The sequence below is a fragment of the Notamacropus eugenii genome, chromosome 3 (genome assembly GCF_028372415.1).
Source record: "Notamacropus eugenii isolate mMacEug1 chromosome 3, mMacEug1.pri_v2, whole genome shotgun sequence".
Lineage (NCBI taxonomy): Eukaryota > Metazoa > Chordata > Mammalia > Diprotodontia > Macropodidae > Notamacropus > Notamacropus eugenii.
Window position 1 is genome coordinate 455,793,435 of NC_092874.1, and position 27,720 is coordinate 455,821,154.

The 27,720-nt window shown below is 39.4% G+C and overlaps 1 pseudogene; it reads right to left on the minus strand.

The window, feature by feature from the left end:
- Nucleotides 1–366: 366 nt before the first annotated feature.
- LOC140532297 (ferritin heavy chain-like) lies at nucleotides 367–27,062 on the minus strand (annotated as a pseudogene).
- Nucleotides 27,063–27,720: the final 658 nt, after the last annotated feature.

Genomic DNA, 27,720 nt, shown 5'->3' on the forward strand with positions numbered 1-27,720 from the left:
CTAGAGTCAAAATGAGAGAGGGCTTTACTTGGACACTGCTCATTGATTAAGGAGATTGTCCTTACAGTAACGTAGGGGTGGAAGGTGTTGAATTTTCTGCTACTCCGTAAGGATGTATTGTGCTAGGGAAAACCCTAGCCTGGGACCCCTGACTTTGGGGATGCAACAATATATGCTATGTACCATGTGACATACTGAGTGTTATGAGATACATATATGGATTAGAGGATATGTTTTGCTTAAGGATGTTGGTATGAATGTGTTGCTTTACTTTACTGAACAATGTTTAGTTTTGCTATGAATATTATTCATTACTTTATTGAATAATGTTTAGTTTATTGCCAAATAAATGGAGAGTTCCTTATACTATGCAATTAGACCCTTAAAGTCATTCACAGCAGCAGTCCTCAGCTGGGCTGCCATGATTGACTTTATATCAGGGAAACTACATTTTGCTAAAAAGAAAAAAAAAAAAAGGAGCATAAACAACAAAGTAATATAAAAAAATAAAGCAAGTAGTTCTGATAAAGGCCTCATTTTTCAACTATATAGGAAACTGCGTCAAATTTATGAAAATAAGAGCTATTCCCCAATTGGCAAGTAGTCAAAAGATATGAACAGGCATTTAACAGAAGAAGAAATCAAAGCTATCTACAATCATATGAAAAATGCTTTAAATCATTATTAATTAGAGAAAGGCAAATTAAAACAACTCTGAGATACCACCTCACACTTTTGAGAAATGATAAATGCCAGAGGGAATGAGGGAATCAAATGATGGTTGAGTAGTGAATTGGTCTATCCATTCTGGAGGACAATCTGCAGCTATTCCTAAAGGGCTATAAAACTGCATATCTTTTGATCCAGTAATACTACTACTACTACTAGGTCTATACACCAAAATAATCAAAGGAAAACCACCTATATGTACAAAAGTATTTATAACATCTATTTCTGTGGTGACAAAAGAATTGAAAATTAAGGGGATGCTCATTTATTGAGGAATGGATGAAGAAGTGATGGCATGTAATTATGACGGAGTACTATTATAATATAAGAAATGACAACACAGTGTTTTCAGGAAAAAAAAGACAACACATGGCAAGACCTAAATGAACTTTATTCAAAGTGAAGTGAGAAGCAGATCATTGTGCACAGTGATGACAATGTTGTAATGATCAACTACGGAAGATTGACTGGATCAACACAGTGATCTTAGAAAATTACAGAGTTGTGATGAAAAAATTCTTTCCACTTACAGAGAGAAAACTGATGAATTCTGCGTGCAGATTGAAGAGTAATTGACATTTCTTTTTTTTTTTTTTTTTGCTTTTTTGGAGTTATGACTAGTAGGGTAATAGGTTTTGCACTATTTCACACGTATAATTCATATATTGTTTTGTGTTAGTAAAGGAGAGTTGGGAGGGAGGCAGAGAATTTGGCACTCAAATTTTAAAAAGAATATTGAAATATTTAAAGAGTATTGAAAATAAATATCTTTTCATTAAGAAGGAAACCATTGGGGGGGGGGCAGAGCCAAGATGGTGGAGTAGAAAGACACACATACAGAGGCTGCCTCCACACAGCCCATAAAACACCTGTAGAGAGGGACACTCAACAAATTTTGGAGCAGCAGAGGTGGAGAACAACAGAGTGGAGGAGATTTCCAGCCCAGGGTGACCTGAAAGACCCACAGGAAACATCAGTTGCACCAGATGCGGAGCGGAGCTCGAGCACGGATCCCAGTCAAGCTTTGGCCATGCCCGCACAGCTTGTGAACAGCCCTCCAGGGCGGAATCTCCAGTTCCAGCAGCAGAGGGTCCATAGATCCCTCAACCCACAGGTGCCAAAGATCAGTGACAGGGTTTATTCAGCTGGCCAGGAAGGGAGAAGGGCCTTCACATCAGGCAGGTGGCAGGAGTTCTCAGGGCAGCCCCTACAGCAGCCTGAGACCATGGGTGGATCATAAAAATCCCTGGGGGCACTAAAGAGCTGAGTCTTATCTGAGCCCTGTGTAGACGCCCTGAGGCAGCTGGTCTTTGTCTCGCACTGAATGGAGGCCCTGCCCCCACAGCTTGACTACATCCCACCCCTCCAGGGCTAGCTGGGGGGAACTGGAGGTCAGGTGCCTGTGGAAAGGAAATGCTGCTAAGATTCTGGGCACAAAAATCCTTCCTTGTATCCGGACCAGTACACACTTGATTGTGCCACCTTGGAGGAACTGATATCTTACAGGTCCTGAGAGTATACCCTGCTCTTGACAAAGGACCCAAAAGTCAAGTAACTGGTTGGGAAAATGCCCCAAAAAGGGGAACAAAATAAGACCATAGAAGATTACTTTCTTGGGGAACAGATATCTCCTCCCATCCTTTCTGATGAGGAAGAACAATGCTTACCATCAGGGAAAGACACAGAAGTCAAGGATTCTGTATCCCAAACATTCAAAATAAACATTCAGTGGGCTCAGGCCATGGAAGAACTCAAAAAGGATTTTGAAAATTAAGTCAGAGAGGTGGAGGAAAAACTGGAAAGAGAAATGAGAGAGATGCAAGAAAAGTATGAAAACCAGGTCAACACCTTGCTAAAGGAGACACCAAAAAATTCTAAAGAAAATAACACCTTGAAAAATAGGCTAACTCAATTGGAAAAAGAGGTTCAAAAAGCCAATAAGGAGAAGAATGCTTTAAAAAGCAGAATTAGCTAAATGGAAAAGGAGGTTCAAAAACTCACTGAAGAAAATAGTTCTTTCAAAATTAGAATGGAACAGATGGAGGCTAATGACTTTATGAGAAACCAAGAAATCACAAAACAAAACCAAAAGAATGAAAAAATGGAAGAGAATGTGAAATATCTCATTGGAAAAACAACTGACCTGGAAAATAGATCCAGGAGAGACAATTTAAAAATTATGGGACTACCTGAAAGCCATAATCATAAAAAGAGTCTAGACATCATCTTTCATAAAATTATCAAGGAAAATTGCCCTGATATTCTAGAACCAGGGGGCAAAATAAATATTGAAAGAATCCACCAATCACCTCCTGAAAGAGATTCAAAAAGAGAAACTCCTAGGAACACCGTGGCCAAATTTCAGAGTTCCCAGGTAAAGGAGAAAATATTGTAAGCAGCTAGAAAGAAACAATTCAAGTATTGTGGAAATAAAATCAGGATAACTCAGGATCTGGCAGCTTCTACACTAAGGGATGGAAGGTCTTGGAATATGATATTCCAGAAGTCAAAGGAACTAGGACTAAAACCAAGAATCACCTATCCAGCAAAACTGAGTATAATACTTCAGGGGAAAAAACTGGTCTTTCAATGAAATAGAGGACTTTCAACCATTCTTGATGAAAAGACCAGAGCTGAAAAGAAAATTTGACCTTCAAACACAAGAATCAAGAGAAACATGAAAGGGTAAACAGCAAAGAGAAATCATAAGGGACTTACTAAAGTTGAACTGTTTATATTCCTATGTGGAAAGACAATATTTGTAACTCTTGAAACTTTTTTCAGGTTCTGGGTAGTTGGTGGGATTACACACACACACACACACACACACACACACACACACACACACACACACACACACACACACACACATACACACACACACACACACAGAAAGACAGAGAGACAGAGAGCACAAGGTGAATTGAATAGGATGGGATCGTATCTTTAAAAAACGAAATTAAGCAGTGAGAGAGAAATATATTAGGAGGAGAAAGGGAGAAATGGAATGGGGCTGGTTATCTCTCATAAAAGAGGCAAATAAAAGACTTTTCAGTGGAGGGAAAAAGGGGGGAGGTGAGAGAAAAAACAAGAAGCTTACTCTCATCACATTCAACTAAAGGAAGGAATAAAATGCACACTCATTTTGGTATGAAAACCTATCTTACAGTACAGGAAAGTGGGGGAGAAAGGGATCAGCAGGGTGGGGGGGATGATAGAAGGGAGGGCAGTGGGAGGAGGGAGCAATTTGAAGTCAACACTCTTGGGGAGGGACAGGATCAAAAGGGAGAATAGAAGCAATGGGGGGGGCAGGATACGATGGAAGGAAATATATTTAGTCTTACACAACACGACTATTATGGAAGTCATTTGCAAAACTACGCAGATATGGCCTATATTGAATTGCTTGCCTTCCCAAAGGGAATGGGTGGGAAGAGAGGGATGAAGAGAAGTTGGAACTCAAAGTTTTAGGAACAACTGTTGAGTATTGTTCTTGCAACTAGGAAACAGAAATACAGATAATGGGGTAGAGAAAGTTATCTTGCCCTGTAGGACAAAAGGGAAGATGGGGATAAGGGAAGGGAGGGATGTTAGAAGGGAGGGCAGATTGCTGATAGGGGCAATTAGAATGCTCGGCGTTTTGGGGAGGGGCAAGGGGAGAAATGGGGAGGAAATTTGGAACCCAAAATTTTGTGGAAATGAATATTGAAAAGTTAAATAAATAAATAAATTTAAAGAAAAAAGGAAACCATTGGGGTAGCAAACAATTGGGGATGGCTAATAACTAAAGATATACTAACATAATAGAATGCTACTATGCCAGGAGTGATGAAAGGAATAGTTTCAAAGATACCTGGGAAGATTTGAATAAACTGATGCAGATTAAAGTGAGCAGAACCAAAACAATATATTAAGTAGCAGCAACATTGTAAAGAAAAACAACTGGGAAAGACTTAAGATCTCCTTTCAATGAAAGGTCCAACCATGATCCCAGAAGATTAATGCTTAACATACTGACCACCTCCCAAGATAGAGCAGACTGATTCAAAATGAAGGATGAGAAATACATTTTCAGAAATGAGCAATGTGAGAATTTGTTTTGCTTCAATATCTGTCAACCTCTATCTATCTATCTATCTATCTATCTATCTATCTATCTATCTATCTATCTATCTATCTATCTATCATCCATCCATCCATCCATCTATCTCCATCCATTCATCCATCCATCCATCCATCTATCATCTAGCTAGCTAGCTAGCTAATCTATTCATCCATCCATTCATCTATCCATCTATCCATCCATCCATCTATCTATATATCTATCTACCTATCTTTCTTTTCTCCTATCATTATGTTGTTGCTCAGTAATTTTTCAGTCATGTTCAACTCTTTGTAACCTCACTTTATATTTTACTGGCAAAGATACTGGAATTGTTGGCGATTTCCTGCTCCAGCTCTTTATACAGATGAGGAAAATAAGGCAAACATGGTTAAGTGACTTGCCCAGGGCAGCACAGTTAGTATCTAAAGTAAGATTTGAATTCAGGAAGATAAGTTTTCCTGATTCCAGGCTAAGGACTCTATCTGCTGCACTATATAGCAGCCCTCTATCTATATACTATCTGTATACATCTATTTATCCATCCATCCATCCATCCATCCATCCATCTGTCCGTCCATCTGCCCATTGTTTGTCTGTCTGTCTATCCATCCATCTCTCTGTCTGTCTATACATCTGTCTGTCTGTCTATCTATCCATCCATCTCTCTGTCTGTCTATGTTGGACACACACATTCATCAGGTTCTCCTACTCTTTCCATCCTACCTCCCAGTAAAAAGTTAGCTCCTTGTAGGGAAAGATTATTTCATTTTTGTCCTTGTATCACCAGCATCTAGTGTACTGCATGGTACATAGTAGGTACTCAAAAAATACATCTCTACCCTACTTTAATTCTAAACCCATGACTACTCATGAGAGTAGGACTATAGAGCTAAATGGAAGAGGCCTCAAAAGTCATCTTATTCTATCCTTGCATTTTACAAATGAGCAAACTGAGGCCCATAAAGTTTAAGAATCTTACCTAGGAATACAAATTTCTAAGTCCAAAAGGTAAGATTTGAATATCATTGCAGTGAATTATGACTTAGATATTGGATGGAAGGATTGGAATCGAGTATTGTGAGTGATAATGCAGATGTGACTAACAGCCCTGTGAAATGTAGCTTTGCTTTGCTTTGGGGCGGGGGGGAGGGTTAGTGAAGGAAATTGTCAATGATACATCTGTTCATAAACTTTCATTTGTTAAATATGAAGCTCAATTTTGACAGCCATAAAGCAGAGTGAACAGTTGTGTGTTTGTATTAAAATATCATTTAGATAAGCAATAACCAGCTATCAGAGTAAAGGAACATCTGCGATATTATCAAGCTATTTCTGGCTGAGTCATCTCATGCTGTGAGAAAACACAGGAAAATGAAGTTATCACTTGTGAGTTTTTAAATTGAGTTTTGTTAAAGACCCAGTTCTCTCTTTTATCTTCCCAGTGTAGGCCTTGGAGGGGTAACAGGTGCCCAAGTTTTTTAAGCATCACTTTTTTCATGGTTTATTACAAACCTGACTCCTGAAACTTAACTTATTTTCAATTTTTAATTCTTGCTCTTGAGTTTCAGTGCAGGACCAAGATGGTAGAAAGAATGCTGAACTTGGAATTAAGGGACCTGTATTCGAAGCCCATCTCTTCCTTTTCCTTACTGTCTGAACTTGGACTAGTCACTCAGCATCAGCTTCCTCACTCTTAAAATGAAGAGGTTGTATCAAATGACCTTTAATGTCTCTTCTGGCTTGAAATACATGAGTCTTTGTGACTTTTATAAATTTTCATCAACTCTCTTGAGAAAATGGGTATAAATTCTTCCCTTTTTTCTCCATTCTCCTCCCATGAGAAATGAAAAAAAAAATTAAGGACAAAAGCATCTGTGATTTCTCCAAGGTAGGAAACTACCTGTACTAACACAAATTGTATTCTACTTATGGTCTAATGGATAAATCCTAGGATGTTTCATGAGGTACACTGAGAGCTTAAGTGATTTATTCCAGGTCATATAATTAACATCAGTGGTGGGATTTAAAACTGTAGTTTTTCTTACACCGAATTCAGCATTCTTTCCACCATGTCTACTAATATCATCTTATCCATGAAACATCTACTATGTTATCTTCTAATATCTTCACATAATAGCATCTAGTGTATACACACATGTGTGTATATACAAACATACACACATATACATATACATACATACATACATATGCCTCTGTGTACAGGAAACTAATTGGGAAGGGAGAAAGAAGGAGAGAATGAGATTTAAGTTTTGCAAATCTATCTCATTTTATCTTCACAACTACCCTATAAGTTTGGTGTTACTTTTACCATTAAGGGTATATGACTTGCTCGGGACTACATAGCTAGTAAGAACCTGAGGCAGGATTTGAACCCAGATCTTTCTAATTCCAGATGCAATATTCTACCGACTATACCACATAGTTGGTTTCATATATATTAAATGAAAGTATCTCCTAAATATTGCTCCATTATTTTATTTTATTTTATTTTATTTTATTTTTTAATATATTTATTTAACTTTTAACATTCATTTTTACAAAATTTTGGGTTCCACATTTTCTCCCGTTTTGTCCCCTCCCCCCGCAAACACCAAGCATTCTAATTGCCCCTATGACCAGTCTGCTCTCTCTTCTATCATCCCTCTCTGCCCTTGTCTCCATCTTTTCTTTTGTCCTGTAGGGCCAGATAACTTTCTGTACCCCTTTACCTGTATTTCTTATTTCCTAGTGGCAAGAACATTACTCGACAGTTGTTCCTAACACTTTGTGTTCCAACTTCTTTACTTCCCTCCCTCCCCACCCCTTCCCTTTGGAAGGCAAGCAATTCAATATAGGCCAGATTTGTGTAGTTTTGCAAATGACTTCCATAATAGTTCTGTTGTATAAGACTAACTATATTTCCCTCCATACTATCCTGTCCCCCATTACTTCTATTCTCTTTTGATCCTGTCCCTCCCCATGAGTGTCAACCTCAAATTGCTCCCTCCTCCCCATATCCCCCCATCCATCATCCCCCCCACCCTGCTTATCCCCTTGTCCCCCACTTTCCTGTATTGTAAGATAGGTTTTTATACCAAAATGAGTGTGCATTTTATTCTTTCCTTTAGTGGAATGTGATGAGAGTAAGCTTCATGTTTTTCTCTCACCTCCTCTCTTTATCCCTCCACTAATAAGTCTTTTGCTTGCCTCTTTTATGAGAGATAATTTGCCCCATTCCATTTCTCCCTTTCTCCTCCCAATATATTTCTCTCTCACTGCTTGATTTCTTTTTTTAAGATATGATCCCATCCTCTTCAATTCACTCTGTGCACTCTGTCTCTATGTGTGTGGGCGTGTGTGCGTGTATGCATGTGTGTGTGTGTAATCCCACCCAGTACCCAGATACGGAAAAGTTTCAAGAGTTACAAATATTGTCTTTCCATGTAGGAATGTAAACAGTTCAACTTTAGTAAGTCCCTTATGACTTCTCTTTGCTGTTCACCTTTTCATGCTTCTCTTCATTCTTGTGTTTGAAAGTCAAATTTTCTTTTCAGCTCTGGTCTTTTTATCAAGAATGGTTGAAAGTCCTCTATTTCATTGAAAGACCAATTTTTCCCCTGAAGTATTATACTCAGTTTTGCTGGGTAGGTGATTCTTGGTTTTAGTCCTAGTTCCTTTGACTTCTGGAATATCCTATTCCATGCCCTTCGATCCCTTAATGTAGAGGCTGCTAGATCTTGTGTTATCCTGATTGTATTTCCACAATACTTGAATTGTTTCTTTCTAGCTGCTTGCAGTATTTTCTCCTTGACCTGGGAACTCAGGAATTTGGCCACAATGTTCCTAGGAGTTTCTCTTTTTGGATCTCTTTCAGGTGGTGTTCTGTGGATTCCCTGAATATTTATTTTGCCCTCTGGTTCTAGAATCTCAGGGCAGTTTTCCTTGATAATTTCATGAAAGATGATGTCTAGGCTCTTTTTTTGATCATGGCTTTCAGGTAGTCCCATAATTTTTAAATTGTCTCTCCTGGATCTATTTTCCAGGTCAGTTGTTTTTCCAATGAGATATTTCACATTATCTTCCATTTCTTCATTCTTTTGGCTTTGTTTTGTGATTTCTTGGTTTCTCATAAAGTCATTAGCCTCCATCTGTTCCATTCTAATTTTGAAAGAACTATTTTCTTCAGTGAGCTTTTGAACCTCCTTTTCCATTTAGCTAATTCTGCTTTTGAAAGCATTCTTCTCCTCATTGGCTTTTTGAACCTCTTTTGCCAATTGAGTTAGCCTATTTTTCAAGGTGTTATTTTCTTCAGCATTTTTTTGGGTCTCCTTTAGCAGCATGCTGACCTGCTGTTCATGCTTTGACTGCATGTCTCTCATTTCTCTTCCCAGCTTTTCCTCCACCTCTCTAACTTGATTTTCAAAATCCTTTTTGAGCTCTTCCATGGCCTGAGCCCATTGAGTGGGCTGGGATATAGAAGCCTTGACTTCTATGTCTTTGCCTGATGGTAAGCATTGTTCTTCCTCATCAGAAAGGAAGGGAGGAAATGCCTGTTCACCAAGAAAGTAACCTTCTATAGTCTTATTTCTTTTTCCTTTTCTGGGCATTTTCCCAGCCAGTGACTTGACCTCTGAATATTTTCCTCACACCCAGCTCGCCTCCTGATCCTCCCAGCCAGCGTTTGGGGTCTGAGATTCAAATGCTGCTTCCAGCCTCAGGGCTTTTGGTGGGGGCAGGGCTGCTATTCAGTGTGAGGTTAAGTTTAGGTGCTCAGGTCAGGGCAGGGCCGCCTCTCAGACTCAGTTCCCTCAGGGGGTTTATGCAGAGACCTTCCACAATGGATCCAGGCTCCTGCCTGCTTTGGGAGCCCCTGTCTGCTCCTACCTCCTCTTCTGCCTCCCAAGGGGGCCTGAGTTATGGGGGCATCCCACTCCCCTCTCAACCCGCCAAAGAGACCCTCTCACCGACCCCCGTCACCTGTGGGTGGAGGGACCTGCGCGGCTGCTGGAGACTCTGTCCCTGAAGCCTGCTCGGATCTGCTCCTCTGAGTGCTGCGGCCGCGGCAGGGCTGTACTTGGCTCCCAGTCTGCGGTGCAAAGGACCTTTTGCGAGAGGTTTGCAGGTCCCTCTGGAACAGAAATCTCCTTTGCTCCAATGTCCTGTGGCCTCTGGTCCTGCAGAATTCACAGTGAGTTGCTATTTACAGATGTTCTATGAGTTGTAGGTTCGGAGCTATGTGTATGTGCGTCTTTCTACTCCGCCATCTTGGCTCCGCCCCCTGCTCCATTATTTTAAACCTATATATACTCACTTTGGGTACTCCCTCTACAGCTTAGTTTCTTGGAATCCATGTTTCTTTTGAGATTCAGCTCACAGCCTACTGTATTCATGAGGCCTTTTCTGATATCTGTAGCTCTCCCTACACCCCAGTACCCTTTTTTGTGGATTTTGTGTGTACCAGTGTAGGCACTAAATGGTAGGGATTATTTAGCTTCTGTCTTTGTATCCCCAGCACTTGGCAATAATAGATGCTCAATAAATGAATTTTGATTGATTGTAGAGAGTTCAAAACCAATTAACCTTATATAAAATTCTACCTTGCAACAAATAGTGTTATAGCAAAGTTCAGAGTGTCTTAGAATGTCAGAGCTATTAGGGACCTTAGAGATAATGAGATTTAACCCCTTCTTTGAATAGATTGGACAAACATGGCCCAGACATGTTCAGTAGCCTAACTCAGGTCGTATAGCTAGCTATTGACAGAATTGTCTTTAAGATTTAGTTTCCTGCCTCCCAGGTTAGTGCTTGTCTTATTATAACAAGCAATTCCAGGGTACACAAAAAGAAGGAATAGTAAAGAGAATAATGCTTGGATACTGTAAACATTTAGTAATTTCATTTGAATGCATTTGCACAGTAAAGACAAAGCAAAGTACAATGTAGGCATACCATGATCTCAATCACATTATCACAACTTATGTGGATAAACCAGAGAAGAAGGCTGTTTTCCCTGTGGTTGCCTGAAAGACAAACACTGCATTCACTAGGTAAGATAGTGTCCTTACAATGTCTCTGAAAGATGTAAGCAAGAATGGGTATTTTTATCCCCATTTCTGATACTGGTAAATCATGCCAGCTGGCACAAGATTTTGGCACAGAAACCAGGTTCTGTTTTCTGTTGGCCTGGTACACTGATACCCTGAACTTCCCCATATGCCTACTTACCTGGAGACTCCTGGAGCCAGAATATTCATGAAGGTGAGCTCAGTGTTAGACCTGTGCTCCTACCATCTCCAGTCTGACCCTAGTCCGTCAGATCCTGTAAAAGATATCCTTCATCTGGAATCCATTGGATTCAAGAATACTTTCCAACTTCCCATTTTATTCTCAGAATTCCTAGATTCCTTTAAGGCACAGTCAAGGTATCCCTTCCTATATAAGACCTCTGCTAATGCCCCATTTATTAAGGATCTTCTCAACCCACCACCATCCCTATTGAAAATACTTTGAATTCATTTTTTTGTATCTTTTATATTGACTTCTCTGCACATATTGTATCATCCTCTAGCAGAATATAAGCTCCTTGAGGAAAGGGCATATTTTGTTTTTTTTGTATTCCAAAATTCTTTGGATTCCACACGCCTAGCACAGGGTCTGTCAGACATTTGTTACTTAATGAAAGTCAGTTGGAATGGATTGGAAATCTAACATGGAAAAGAGAGACAAAATTGGCTTATTGATATGGAGCTAGAAGGGGCATTTGAGGTTATCCAGTTCAATCCCCTCATGTATAGCTCAAATGACATAAATTAGTAAGGACTTCATAAACCCTAAAACACTAAATGCTGTGTTGTAACTTATTGTTATTGGTGTTGTGATGATGATGATGAAGATGATGATGATGATGATGATACTGACGATGATGATGATACTGACGATGATAATGATGGCTAAGGATAAGTGACTGGCCCAGGATCATAGGGTTATTAAGAAGGAGAGACAAGATTTGAACCTAGCTCTTGTGGCTCTAAATTCAGGTCTCTTTCCTTTGCACCAAGCAAAACAGATTGAAGCAGTGACGTCCCTTTATTTAGTTCACTTTATTTTATTCTTTGAATAGGACATTTATAAATTGCATGGCAATAATCAACTTCAAGGTTAACATCAGTGAAGATAGAGATTTTTTTGAAAGTCAATGTAGGAAATTATTTATAGTTTGCCCACCAGGCAACAATTTAAGAGCTCAAAATACTAAATAACTCATCAGAAATATTGAAAATTTAAATCATTTAGACTTCCAGTAAATTGTTCATAATTAAATATAAGCTGTTAAATAATACAAATGAAAATACTTTGTTATATATTTGTGGAGCTTTTTTGTCTCCAAGAAGCTCAGAACTCTTTGCAAACTTTTTATTAATTGACCTTTCTGAAATGACTTCCCTCATTTCCTGAACCTCTGATTAGTTATTTCAATGTTTCACTTTCCTCCATACTTGAATTCTTTGCCCCTTTGTCCTTCTGCTGTTCTTGCCCAGTCAATCCCCAACCCTGGGTAACCCTCACCATCTGCTTTCTCTGCTCCTACTCCAGGGCAGCTGAGCCTGGACGGGAGAAGTCACAACTACCTGCTGACTAAATCCACTCTATGTTCACGTTACCTAAGCCGAACCTGGCCCTCGAAACAGCAGGCCAATCCTTTTACTCACCCTTGATAGACTCTCCATTACATCCTCCAAAGTCAGAAAGTTGGGGTTTTCTTTTAATTTGAAAAATGCCTTTGGAGCATATGCAATGATTATATACATATATACGTGTATATGTAAAACAGAAAATGTTCTGTCATTCTAAATTAGTAATCTCTACTTGTTACCTCCATTTGCTGATTACCCATTCATAGTAACCTAGAACCTAGGTGACAAAAGGGAAGCTAGCCATGCTAGGTTTATAACCTGGATCCCATGAACATGTTTGTTTTTTTTTTTTTAATTTTGATATCTGCATCTCAACATAATTGTTTTATATTGGTGATCCTATGTATTTTATTTTATGCATTTAAAATATTATTCTAAGGGGTCCATAGACTTCATCAGACTGCCAAAGGGGTCCATGACAAATAAAAGGTCAAGGACCCCTGGTTTAGTCCAAAATGTAATAGAATTATACTATACTGCACAAGATCCCTAATAAAAGATCATCCAATCTAATCTCCCTCTGAAGATCTCTATTGATGGAGAGTGTACTGCCTCCCACATTAGTCAATCCCAGTTTGGGTCAACTCTAACTGGTGTGTGTGTGTATGTGTGTGTCTGTGTGTCTGTGTGTGTGTGTGTGTGTGTCTGTGTGTGTGTGTGTGCGTGCATGTGTGAGTGTGTGTTCCCTCATGCATCAAGTCAAAATTTTACTAAAACTTCTCCCCAATGTGCTGAATCCAGGAGCTAAGCAAAGCTAGTTTAATCCTCCCACATGTCATTCTTTTAAATACTTTAAGCTCCCAGACAAGATCAAGTCTGTCTTTGCTGGTCTTTCTGTCCTCCCCACTTGGCAAAGTGTTGGGCAAAAAATAGGTGCTTAATAAATGTTTAATTATTTATGTTTATTAAGACTTATTAATCTCCAAAAATCTTTTCTTCATCAAGCTAGACATTCACAAGTTTTTGAAAGCATCTTCATATTGCTTCAGAATTTCCTTTTTTATTCTATTATACCCTCTACCTTGTCTATGACCTTTACACTCATTAATGCACTCAGTCAGTAATTCAATCAGCATTCATTGAGCACTTACTTTATCACTATTCTGACTTTTGCCTTTCAATTGGACTTTGATGACTCTGTAAGGGAGGGTGAGACCGAGGATTTCATGTGACCCTCCCTCACTTAAATCCAAGCTACCTGCAATCCACGACATCAGTCCATGATGTCATTGATCCTCTTTGAAAATGAAGGATGAACAATAAATATGTGCCAAATATGTGCACAAAGGAAGGAAAAATACCCTTTAGATATATAAGGAACTGGTTGGAATTTTTAAGACTAAGAGCAATTCTCCATTTGATGAATGGTCAAAAGATATGAGCAGGCACTTTTCAGAAAGATAAATACAAGCTATCAATATTCATATGAAATATGGTCAAAATCACTAATAATTAGATGAATGCAAATTAAAACAATTCTGAGGTTCAACTTCACATCCATCAAATTGGCAAAGTTGACAAAAATGAAAATGACAAATATTAGAAACTCTCACAAAGCAGTTATATTAATGCATTGATGGAGTAACTGTAAACTGTTTCAGCCATTGTGGAAAGCAATGGTGAACTTTTCATACAAAGTAATTAAACTGAGCATAATCTTCGATTCAACAATGCCACTACTAGGTCTATATCCAAAAGAGATGATAAAAGTAAAAGACCTATATGCACAAAAATACTTATAACACATCTACTTGGGTGGCAAAAATTGGAAAGTGAGAGGATACCCATGAGTTGAGGAATGGTTCAACTAGTTATGGGATATGAATTAATTGAAATAGTATTATACAGTAAGAAACAATGAAAGTAACCATTCAGAAAAATATTGGAAGACTTTTATGAAGTTTTGCAGAATAAAGTTAGCAGAACCAGGAGAACAATTTTTACAATATTACAGTATAGATAGATAGATAGATAGATAGATAGATAGATAGATAGATAGATAGATAGATAGATAGATGATAGATTAGGCTTCAGCTAACTCTGAAAGAATCTTCTGTCCTGGTAGCTAAAAGTACTCTCAGAAAGGTAAAATAGCTGGCAGAATTTCTTTGTTAGTGTAGATGTCTCCTTTCCTTTCATAATTCCCACCTGAAGACTCCCTCAGTGTTGTTTCATCTCTTTACTGCCAAGACAGGACATCAAACGTCAAGTCATCTTACACATTTAAAAATACCAAATTCCAAGCATCACAGGATACACATTTCTCTTGTCTCCTTTTCTACCTTCATCAAACTTCTGAGGTCCATAAGGAAATTTGATACTATACCAAATTGGCAGGAATGTCACCAGAATTAATTCCCTGGAGCCAGGAGCAAACAGTAGGAAAAGCACTAGTTTTTGATTCAGTGGAACTGAGTTCCACCCCTGCTTCTGATACTTCTACCTATCTGACCTTAGGGAAGCCACTCAGTTAATCAACAAGCCTTTATTTGCTGCCTACTCTGTGCCAGACACTCAACCTCTTCAGGCCTCAGCTTTCTCATCAATAAAATAAGAGGATTGGACTAGTTGGGCTCCAAGTTTCCTTCTAAATCTGTGATTCTTTGAATTTTCTGGACACATTTTTGGTATGCAAATATTAACTTAGATGTTGATTTCAAAAATAAATCAACTTCAAAATTAATTTTAGAAAAGCACATAGTCTTAATTTATAGAAAGCTTATATTAAATGTTTTAGCATTAGCTTTCTACTCTTGTTCTAGGGAATTGTAGCAGGCTTTGAGATTGACCTCTATAGGCAGGAAGAAGTGTTCAGAGGCAGTCTCCATGGGTTTCTGAGAAATGCAATTCTAATGAGACAACTTTGCCTTCTGCCTTACCTGAAAGAGACACAGGAACACTCTTGGGGTTGAGAATTGGATGTAGAGTGGGGAACTTTTTAATCATGCACTTTTACAGTGACACTGGGACATGGCATCTTCTTAAAGAGATAGATACTCTGAGGTGAATGGAGTGGAAGAGAAAGAGAAAACTGAAGTTGTTTCTGAGGTCTAGGGACCAAGCATCAAAGACAATTTGGCTCCACTGACCACTGCTTCTGACCTTTGCTACCTCTTTGGGATATCTGAGAAATCCTGTGACAAGCTGTAACATTAATTCCTCCTCATTTATGAACAAGTGGTGCAGAAGCTGATTTGCCAATTTTTGCAAAGTTACCTTTCCAATTTATATTTAAGTGGTCCAGTTTTTTCATTTCTAGTTAACATTGCATGAATCCTAAATGTTTTCAGCTGTTTCCATATTTGCAAATGTGTTGGCTACATAAAGGGCCAATGAATTCCTTGTAGTACACAGAGATACAAAAGGGACCAAGACTGATCTTTGGTCTAAAGGTGCCAGGCTTCTTCTAAGTGGGACTTGAGATATATGAGACACAATCTTTTTTACTTAAATTAATTGATTTATTTTTAGTTTTCAACATTCACTTCCAAAAAATTTTGAGTTCCAAATTTTCTCTCCATATCTCCCTTCTACCCACCCCAAGAAAGCATGCATTCTTATTACCCCTTCTCCCAATCTGACCTCCCTTGTATCACACTCTTCCCTTCTCTTATCTCCAAACCCTCTATTTTCTTGTAGGGCAAGATAGATTTCTACACTCCATTGCCTGTATGTCTTATTTCACAATTGCATGTAAAAACAATTTTTAACATTAAAAAAAAAACTTTGAGTTCCAGTTTCTCTCCTTTCCTCCCTCCCCACCCAGCTCCATAGAGAAAGGAAGCAATTCAACATAGGCTATATATGTATACTTTTGCTAAAGACTTCCCTACCAGTCAGATTGTGAAAGACTAACTATATTTCCCTCCATCCTATCCTGCTCCCCATTTATTCTATTCTCTCTTTTGACCCTGTCCTTCTTAAAAAGTGTTTACTTCTAATTACCCCCTCCTCCCATTTGCCCTTTCTTTTGTTATCACCCATCCTTCTTATCCCCTTCTCCCCTACTTTCCTGTAGGGTAAGATAGATTTTCATACCAAATTCAATGCGTAAATTTTTCCCTCTTTAAGTTAAATCCGATAAGAGTAAGTTCCACTTTTCCCCTCTCACCTCCCCTTCTTCCCCTCCATTGTAAAAGGTTTCTCTTGCCTCTTTTATGTGAGATAATTTACCCCATTCTATTTTTCCCTTTCTCCTTCTCCCAATATATTCCTCTCTTACCCCTTAATTTTATTTTTTAGAGAGCATCCCTTCATATTCAACTCACTTCTGCCCTCTGTCTATATAATACCTCCAACTACCCTAATACTGAGAAAGGTTTCAAGAGTTGCAAATATTATCTTTCCATGTAGGAATGCAAACTGTTCAACTTTCGTAAGTCCCTTTTGATTTCTCTTTCCTGTTCACCTTTTCATACTTCTCTTGATTCTTGTGTTTGAAAGTCAGATTTTCTATTCAGCTCTGGTCTTTTCATCAAGAATGCTTGAAAGTCCTCTATTTCATTGAATAACCATTTTTCCCCTTGAAGTATTATACTCAGTTTTGCTGGGTAGGTGATTCTTGATTTTAATTATAGCTCCTTTGACCTCTGGAATATCATATCCCAAGTCCTTTGATTCCTTAATTCAGAAGCTTCTAGATCTTGTGTTGTAATGATTGTCTTTCCACAATCCTCAAATTGTTTCTTTCTGGCTGCTTGCAATATTTTCTACTTGACCTAGGAGCTCTGAAATTTGACTACAATATTCCTAGGAGTTTTCCTTTTGGCATCTTCAGGAGGTGATTGGTAGATTCTTTCAATATCTATTTTACTCTCTAGTTCTAGAATATCAGGGCAGTTTACCTTGATAATTTCTTGAAAGATGATGTCTGGGCTCTTTTTTTGATCACGTATTTCAGGTAGTCCAATAATTTTTAAATTGTCTCTCATGTCTATTTTCCAGGTCAGTTGTTTTTTCCAATGAGATCTTTCACATTGTCTTCCATTTTTTTCATTCCTTTGGTTTTGTTTTTTTAATTTCTTGATTTTTCATAAAGTTATTAGCTTCCATCTGCTCCATTCTAATCTTTAAGAAATTATTATTTCCCTCAGTGAGACTTTGGACCTCCTTTTCCATTTGACCCATTCTACTTTTTAATGCATTCTTCTCCTACTTGGATTTTTGGATGTCTTTTGTCATTTGTATTAGTCAATTTTTAAGGTGTTTTTTTTCTTCAGTATTTTTTGGTTCTCCTTTAGCAAGCAGTTGATTCGTTTTTCATGAATTTCTTGCATCACACTCATTTCTCTTCCCAATTTTTCCTTTACTTTTCTTGCTTGATTTTCAAAATCCTTTTTGAGCTCTTCCATGGTCTGAGACCAATTCATGTTTTTCTAGGAGGTTTGGATGTAGGAGCTTTGACTTTGTTGTCTTCTTCTGTTTGCATATTTTGGTTTTCTTTGTTACTAAAGTAAGATTCTATAATCTGATTCTTTTTCCAATTTTTACTCATTTCTCTAGCCATTTACTTGACCTTTGAACTCTTTTTCAAGGTAGTTCTCTTCTTCCAGTGGGGGTTGGGAGGGTTTAGTGTCAGCCTCTAGATTCCCCTTGCTATCTGTGTGCCTAGAGCTCCAAAAACAGTTACTGCTGCTGCCCCTGCTGCTGCAGCTGCCATGGACTCCTCCACCGTCTCTGCCACCCTGGGGCCAGACCATTCTACTCTCTCACACTGGTCTAACAATTTTTTTTTCCATTGACCTTCCAATTTGTCCTTGGCATTTTGGCGTTGTGAAGTCTGAAAACTGCCATAGGTGCCAGAGATTCAGTCCCCCCAAGACTTGCTCAGGTCCAGTCTTTATGGTACAGCCCATGCTGAACTGTGCTCTGCTCCCATCCTGGAATGCTAGATGCATCCTGCTTACCTTTCACACTGTCTTAGCCTGGGATTTTGCTTTACTGTGTCTTCTGTGGGTTCTGAATCTCCAGTATTTATTTAGAGTCATTCTTTAGAGATATTTCACTAGGTTTGGGGGGAGAGCTGTAGCAAGTCTCTGCTTTTACTCTACCATGTTGGTTCCACCATATGAGATAGAATGTTAATCAGTTTTGATATTATTAATAATTTTTGCTAAACTTCCCAAAATTCAAAACTAAGTTGAATCCAGATGTTTCTCTTTGTCTTTAGGCTGAAACAGATGAATATCTGGGAAAAGACTTGGCTACTGAATTTTGTTCCCTCATTCCTGTCTTCCTTCCTTCTGCCCATGTATAGAGATTTTCCTGTAGGAGTGGAGCTGAATGTTGTGAATAGGAACAGTAGAACCATCCAGGGGGAGGAGAAAAGAGAATGGTTGGGAAAGCTCTAACTCACCTACATCCCAAGGATGGGGATCAGAAGGGGAAGGAATACTCTTCCCACAATTTTGGTTTTACCTTCAATTTCTAACTTAGACACTACATAGACGTTGTGATTGATGTCTATCATCATGATTTATGTAGTGTTTTATGGTTTTCAAATGACTTTACAAATAATATCTCATTTTGTCCTCAGAACAACCTTGGGAAATAAGTGATATTATCCCCATTTTATAGTTGAGGAAACTTGTCCAGGAACACATAGGTAGTAAGTGCCTGAGTAGCATTTAAACTCATCTTCCTAAATTCAGGTCATTAGATTGGAAGCTTCTTGAGGACAGTAACCATGGTTGTGTATTTCTTTGAATTCCCAGGACTTATCAACATGGCTAGCACATAGTAAACTGAGGGTAAAGTGATTATGTCACTTTTTATCAGGAGCACTCTGTCCTCTATTTCTTAAAAATAGAGGAAACAAAAATAAGTAGGGGCATGTAGGACTGGGGACTAACTGAGAAGAAATGATGGAGGGACAAAGGATTGAAGTATGAAGGAAAATTCATGGTTGAACTAACCAATCACAGGGAGAGAAGAGCCTATGAAGCTGGAAAGAAAAATAAGACAGATGCACATTAAACAGGTAAGTGATAATTAAAGACAGGGTCTAACTGCCAAAAATGAGGGTCAGAGAAAAGGAGCTTAAAAAAACTAATGAAGATAAGTAAGAGAAGGCATCAAGGAATAGGTGGGACTTGAATCAAGCCTTCAAGAAAAAGAAGGAAATACATTAATAGAGAGGAAGAAAGGAAGACATAGGCAAAGGAAATAATATTAACAAAAACTTGAAATGGGGAATTAAGGTTATCTTTCTCTTGATGACCCTCATCTCCCCTCTGCCCACCCATCAAATCCTCCCTTGATACTCATTCATTTATTCCTCCTTTCCTCCATTTGCAGAGAATGTGATAGTTCTCTGGCTAAAGCGAACTTCTACACTTGATTCCATCTCCTTTTGCCTCCTCTAGGACTTTGCTCCATTAGTCATTCATTGTTGATTCCTCTCTCTTTCATCTTCAATTGGTCTTATCTTCAATCTCTTCCTCTCTATGAGCATGCTCGGCTCTCCTCTACAGTTAAGAGAAATCATTGCCTTGACTCTATCACTCCTTCAATCTTTCATTCCCCTTTTGTTCCCTTCTTATTCATTGCTAAGTTTCTAGAAAGAGTAATCTCTACTTACCGCCCCAACTTCCACATCACCTGTTCAAAGCTGAAGCCCCTGCAATCCAATTTCCTTCCCCAGGATTCTATTAAAACTGTTCTCCCCAAGGTTACCAGAAGGTCTTGACTGCCAAGTTCAACTGCATCCCTCAGATTTCCTTGACTTTTCCTCAGAAATTGACCAAGTTAGATGCCTTCCCTTCATCTTGATGTTTTCTTCCCTTGGATTCTATGATATTCTCTTGGTCTTTCCCTGTCCTGGATAACTAGTTCTCATCTATTTTTTTTCACTGCATCCTTTTCCTTACATTCTCTGGGTGAGTTGCCCTAAGGTTCTCTCCTCAGCTCATCTCAGTATTGTTGACACACAAATGCAGATTTAAAAGATATACTGAGGACAATGAGGAAATTTTAGCTCTCAGACATATATCTCTATAATCGTTCACTGAAATGGGAATTAGCTCAATCTGATAACTACTTCATACTAGGAATATAGCATTAAACTTTTAATAGTATTCTACACAATCTACTGTCAGGTAGAGAGAGACAGAAGGGAGATGAATAGAACCCACTTCTGTGAGAGAGGAAAGACACATATATCGAGAAACTATTTGGGAGAAAAAGTGAAACCTAAACTGGGCAGTGTAAGAACTTTCAAGAAGACAGGACAAAGCAAAAAGATATCTTTTTCAGGTTCCAGGTAAGGAACTTTCTGGAGCTTCCAGTTCATGAGAGCTGGTTGTAAAATACTCAGTGTGAATATTTATGCATTGGAAATCAGCAAATTCTATAAATTAAGGCTTGATTTATTGTTTGGTTGATTATTTAGACTAAAGAAATTGATGGAGAAAATACCAATAATGCAGATTAAATTAAAAGTTTGTTAAGTATATATTCCCTCTCCCCATGAAGCTAGTTATTAAACATTTCACTTTTTGGAGGCAATCAGGGTTCAGAGACTTGACCAGGGTCACACAGCTAGTAAGTGTCTGAGGTCAGTTTCGATCTGAGGTACTCCTGACTCCAGAGACAGTTTTCTATCCATGCTCCCACTTGTTAAGCATTTACCAGCATACCACTAGTCCAGCTGATTCATTTTCACTTGGCTACACACATGGTGAAGTTCTTGGTTAGAAAGAAAAGGTGAAAGAGTTTGGGGGCCTCCCAACATTCAGAGAAAAATGAGAGTTTTGAGAAAAAGAGGTAGAAGTGCATACTGGGCTTCTTTCCAATGTAAGGGGAGTGAAATAATAACAACAAAAACAAAATCTGTCTTTCCAAAAAAAAGAACAGGGAACAAAAGATTCCACCTTAAAAGAAAAACAAGCAAACCCTACTCTATGCTTCCTTGTATATATCTGTGTGTATTTATGTGTCCTTACATTACTACATATGTATGCATCACATACACATAGAGAAAATAATTGTATACACACATATACTTAGAGAGTACATAAATGTTATCACCCCAACCTCTTTTCTTAAGATAAGGACTTAAGGTAAGATATGGGCAGCTTGATGTCATGATGGATAGAGTGCTAAACTTGGAATTAAGAAATTGAGCTCCATTCTTGCTGAGTGCCGTAGGCAAACCATTTAATTTATGTAAGCCTCAGTTTCCCTATCTGTAAAATGGGCCAATAATGTATCATCTGCCAGTGCTAAGTAAAACACTCTCTGGAAGTACTACATAGATGCCATGCCTATTACCATTATTATTGCTCATCATTTTAAAAGTATTGATTCTATAATCATTCATATGAATGACTCTCACTCTCTGGCCACAAGATGTTAAACTCTCATGTTGAACAGTACATACTATTAATAAAAATGAGGAACCTAGGAGGAAAGAAATTTTGATAGGGAAGAGGACTGCCTTGGAACAGCTGAATATTGAGCTGTTAACTCCAAATGGACTATACCAAAGGAAGGGATGAGGGATAACTAATCTGAAACAAATGACTTAACCTCTCTGGTCTCCTTATAATACCCATCTATAAAATGCAAGGAGAACTTATCTACTAAATTCTACTAGGAAGCTTTGAATGAGGAAGTCTGCAAGAAAGGAAAATGATAGATAACTAACTCCTGGTCAGCCATGGCAATATCTGAATCTCAGGTTCAATTTCCCATACCTCAGCATAATGCAGGGCACACTCCCTTCGTTCTTATGAGGAAATTTATTTTCACATTAACATTAGCTTAAGCAAACTTCACCTGGTAAAATAAACTGTTGCCAATCAGATCATCTGTGGCAGCACAGAGTCAAATGGGAATTATTATAATCAAAACTGCATATGTAGCCCTATACTACTATTGAATCTTCCATATAATGATGCCTGGTTTCCTCAAAAAAGTGCCAACCCCTTGTAGGCATAGATCATTCTTTTTGGCCACATGTTATAATAAAAAGGACATTATGCCAGACTTGGAGTTAGGAAAGAAAGAGCTAGGTTCAAATCCTGCCTTTCACATTTCCATTCAGTTAAAGAAATCTTTGCAGAGTACAGGTTGGGCTAGTCTTTGGTCTATGAACCATTTAGGGCATAAATAGAAGAAGTAATTCCACCACCAAGGACTGAACTATTCATCTAGCAAAATCCAGTTTGGCAGCCCAGCTAGAATTTTTTGTTATTGTTGTTGTTAAAAAAGCAACTGGATATTAAAATAACTGAGTATTGGATTTGGAATTTAGAAAACCTGAGTTGAAGTCCCAACTAAAATCTCACCTTTTATAGAAAGCCTTCCCAGAGTCACTTTAATTCTACTGCCTTCCCTCCGTTATTTCCTAATTGTCCTGTATATAGCTTGTTTTGTATATATTTGTTTGTAGATTATCTCCCTGGTTGGATTGCCTCTTTTAGTATCATCAATGCTTGTCACAGAACCTGGCACACAGTAGGTGTTTAATAATTGTTTATTGAGACCCACAACCCACAGAACGGCTACAGGGGAGTAACTTAAGGCGAATTCTGCACCCAGAGGCCACGGAATATTGGAGCGAGGGAGATTTCTGTTCCGGAGGGACCTGCAAACCTCTTGTGGGGGGTACTTCACGCTGCGGACTGGGCGCTGAGACTGGGAGCTGAGGGCAGCCCTGCAGCGGCCGCGGCACCGAGAAGAAAAGATCCGAGCAGGCTTCGGGGACGGGATCTCCAGCGGCCACGCGGGTCCCTCCACCCACAGAGGTACCTGCAAACCTCTCGCAAAAGGTCCGTTGTGCTGCAGACGAGGAGCCCAGCCCAGCCCAGACCTGCTTCGGCCACAGCACCAAGAGAAACAGACCCGAGCAGGCTTCAGGGATGGGATCTCCAGCGGCCACACAAGTCCCTCTGCCCACAGATGACGGGGGTCTGTGAGAGAGTCTCTTTGGCGGGTTGAGAGGGGAGTGGGGTGCCCCCATGATTCGGGCCCCCCCGGGAGGTAGAAGCTGAGAGGCGGCTACAGACCAGGGCTCCCCAAGCGGGCAGGAGCCTGGATCCATTGTGGAAGGTCTGTGCATAAACCCCCTGAGGGAACTGAGCCTGAGAGGTGGCCCTGCCCTGACCTGACCACCTGAACTTAATTCTCACACTGAATAGCCGCCCTGCCCCCGCCAAAAGCCCTAAGGCTGGAAACAGCATTTGAATCTCAGTCCCCAAACGCTGGCTGAGAGGACCAGGAGGCGAGGTGGGTGTGAGGAGAATATTCAGAGGTCAAGTCACTGGCTGGAAAAATGCCCAGAAAAGGGAAAAGAAATAAGACTATTGAAGGCTACTTTCTCGGAGAACAGACATTTCCTCCCTTCCTTTCTGATGAGGAAGAACAATGCTTACCATCAGGCAAAGACACAGAAATCAAGGCTTCTGTTTCCCAGCCCACCCAATGGGCTCAGGCCATGGAAGAGCTCAAAAAGAATTTTGAAAATCAAGTTAGAGAGGTGGAGGAAAAACTGGGAAGAGAAATGAGAGATATGAAAGAAAAGCATGAAAAGCAGATCAGCTCCCTGCTAAAGGAGAACCAAAAAAAATGTTGAAGAAATTAACACCTTGAAAACTAGCCTAACTCAATTGGCAAAAGAGGTTCAAAAAGCCAATGAGGAGAAGAATGCTTTCAAAAGCAGAATTAGCCAAATGGAAAAGGAGATTCAAAAGCTCACTGAAGAAAATAGTTCTTTCAAAACTAGAATGGCACAGATGGAGGCTAAGGACTTTGTGAGAAACCATGATATCACAGAACAAAGAGAGAAGAATGGAAAAATGGAAGATAATGTGAAATATCTCATTGGAAAAACAACTGACCTGGAAAATAGATTCAGGAGAGACAATTTAAAAATTTTGGGACTACCTGAAAGCCATGATCAAAAGAAGAGCCTAGACATCATCTTCCATGAAATTATCAAGAAAAACTGCCCTGAAATTCTAGAACCAGAGGGCAAAATAAATATTCAGGGAATCCACAGAACACTGCCTGAAAGAGATCCAAAAAGAGAAACTCCTAGGAACATTGTGGCCAAATTCCAGAGTTCCCAGGTCAAGGAGAAAATATTGCAAGCAGCTAGAAAGAAACAATTCAAGTATTGTGGAAATACAATCAAGATAATACAAGATCTAGCAGCCTCTACATTAAGGGATCAAAGGGCATGGAATAGGATATTCCAGAAGTCAAAGGAACTAGGACTAAAACCAAGAATCACCTACCCAGCAAAACTGAGTATAATACTTCAGGGGAAAAAATGGTCTTTCAATGAAATAGAGGATTTTCAAATTTTCTTGATGAAAAGACCAGAGCTGAAAAGAAAATTTGACTTTCAAACACAAGAATGAAGAGAAGCATGAAAAGGTGAACAGCAAAGAGAAGTTATAAGGGACTTACTAAAGTTGAACTGTTTACATTCCTACATGGAAAGACAATATTTGTAACTCTTGAAACATTTCAGTATCTGGGTACTTGGTGGGAGTACACACACACACATGCACACACGCACACATACATAGATACAGAGTGCACAGAGTGAATTGAAGAGGATGGGATCATATCTTAAAAAAAAAAGAAAAATGAAATCAAGCAGTGAGAGAGAAATATTGGGAGGAGAAAGGGAGAAATTGAATGGGGCAAATTATCTCTCATAAAAGAGGCAAGCAAAAGATTCATTAGCGGAGGGATAAAGAGGGGAGGTAAGAGAAAAACATGAAGTCTACTCTCATCACATTCCACTAAAGGAAAGAATAAAATGCACACTCATTTTAGTAGGAAAACCTATCTCACAATACAGGAAAGTGGGGGACAAGGGGACAAGCAGGGTGGGGGGGATGATAGAAAGGAGGGCATGGGGAGGAGAATGCAATTCAAGGTCGACACTCATGGGGAGGGATAGGATCAAAAGAGAATAGAAGTAATGGGGGACAGGATAGGATGGAGGGAAATATAGTTAGTCCTATACAACACAACTAGTATGGAAGTCATTTGCAAAACTACACAGATTTGGCCTATATTGAATTGCTTGCCTTCCAAAGGGAAGGGGTGGAGAGGGAGGGAGGTAAAGAAGTTGGAACTCAAAGTGTTAGGATCAACTGTAATGTTCTTACCACTAGGAAATAAGAAATACAGGTAAAGGGGTAAAGGAAGCTATCTGGCCCTACAGGACAAAAGAGAAGATGGAGACAAGGGCAGAGAGGGATGATAGAAGAGAGAGCAGATTGGTCACAGGGGCAATTAGAAAGCTTGGGGGGGGAGGGGATAAAAGGGGAGAAAATTTGTAACCCAAAATTTTGTGAAAAGGAATGTTATAAGTTGAATAAAAAAATTGTTTATTGATTGATTGGAAATCCTGCCTTATATACACATTAACTTTTTTGCTGTTAGGTCATTTCAGTCATGTCTGACAACGAACCCTTGCAAAGTTTTCTTGGCCAGGATAGTGGAGTGCTTTGTCATTTCCTTCTCCAGCTCATTTTACAGATGAGGAACCTGAAGCCAACAGCATTAATTGATTTGCTCAGGATCACACAGCTAGTAAGAATGTGGGACCAGATTTGAACTCAGAAAAATAAGTTTTCCTAACTCTAGGCTTGGTGCATTTTATCCACTGTGTTGCCAAGTTGTTCCACTTATTAGCTAACTAGGAAGTAAAAACAGAAAAAAGCAATGAAAAGTAACAGCAACAGAACTAACTCAGACTGTGGAGGTTACCTAATAAAGCCTAGTTTAACTCTGAATGTGTTTTAGGAACTAATGCTGTCTTCCCCTCAGATTGCTCCCCTGGAAGAAGGAGATAATAATGACCTCTTATAAAGCTATTCTAAGGACAAAACGAGATGACAGATGTACAGTGCTTTGCCAACCCCACAGTGCTTGGTAAATCTTTATTTTTATCAGTAAAAAGTCACTCTATTGGGATGTAAATCGTGGTAGTTTTTTGGTACAGATTATGAAAAGGTCAGATAACCAAAATAAGTACTGAAAGAAAGTAGGAATCATGCCCACAATTCCCATGTGTGGGAGAAGCCAGGTGTGGCTTAGCTCTCCTAGACGTGGTGTCCAAGGGTGTGTTTGTCAAAAAGATATTCAGCCATGCCAGAATCAGGGCCCCTATTTTGTGCAGGTTGGTTACGTGATCACCCAGTGGTATGACGGACTTTACCTGTTCATCCAGGTAGCTGGGTTTCTATGAAATCACATAAGTGGAGGTCATTCTTGTCAGTTACCATCTTGTGCAATTGACATTTTTTTTCCACATGCAGAGCACACTTCATTGCATTCAGCCCACTCTCCCAGTCACCTCGGTAGAGTTTTTTGATGTTTTTCAAAGAGACTTGTCCACCGCACTGGTTTGGGAATTCCAACAGCTTCTCAGCATGCTCCCTGTTCTCGTGGCATTGGAGTAAAAAGTACTTGGCAAAGTTATTCAATGCCATATTGATCTGCCGGTTGATGGCAGTCTCCAAGTCCTGGTGGTAGTTCTGCCAGACCTGAGAGGGTAATGAGGTGGTCATGGCCCCTGAGATGGAAGAGGTGGGAGGAGGCAGCTACAGTAGTGGCTGAGGCTGAGGCTAAGTGGGTGTCTGCTGCTCCAGGGTAGGACCCTGAGAAGTGTTAGTAAGTGAAGGTGAAGAGGTGGGTAAGGGCTCTAGTCCTGAATCAATCAGTGGGTTCCTTTCAAGTACTGTGGAAGCAGGAAAATGCAGCAAAACCCGTTCCTTGTGTTTCTGGCTGTAAACGTGGATTTTAAAAACCAAAGCAAAAGAAAGAACTTTGGGAATAGGGAACAGGGGGAAAAAGCCATGAGGAGAATATGAAGACCTCAAGACAAGGCAAGAGGGGAAAAAAGTTAGAAGTTAGAGAATCCCCGGATTTGAGCACTGGAAGAAAGCTGAGAGGCTGTCTAATCTAGGTGACATACAAAAGAAATCTGTCACTCTAACACACTCTAACAAGTGATCACCAGGCCTCCGCTAGAAGATCTCCAAGGAGCAGGGAGCCCATTACCTCCTACTCCACTCTGGGACTAGTCAAAAAGTCTATGCTGACATAAATTTGTCTCTTTGTAACATGTGCCCATCACTCCTGGTTCTGCCTCTTGAGTCAAACAGAAAAAAAGTTTAACCCCTCCTTCTTGAGATAATTGTCCAAATACTTGAAGACAACTGGCAC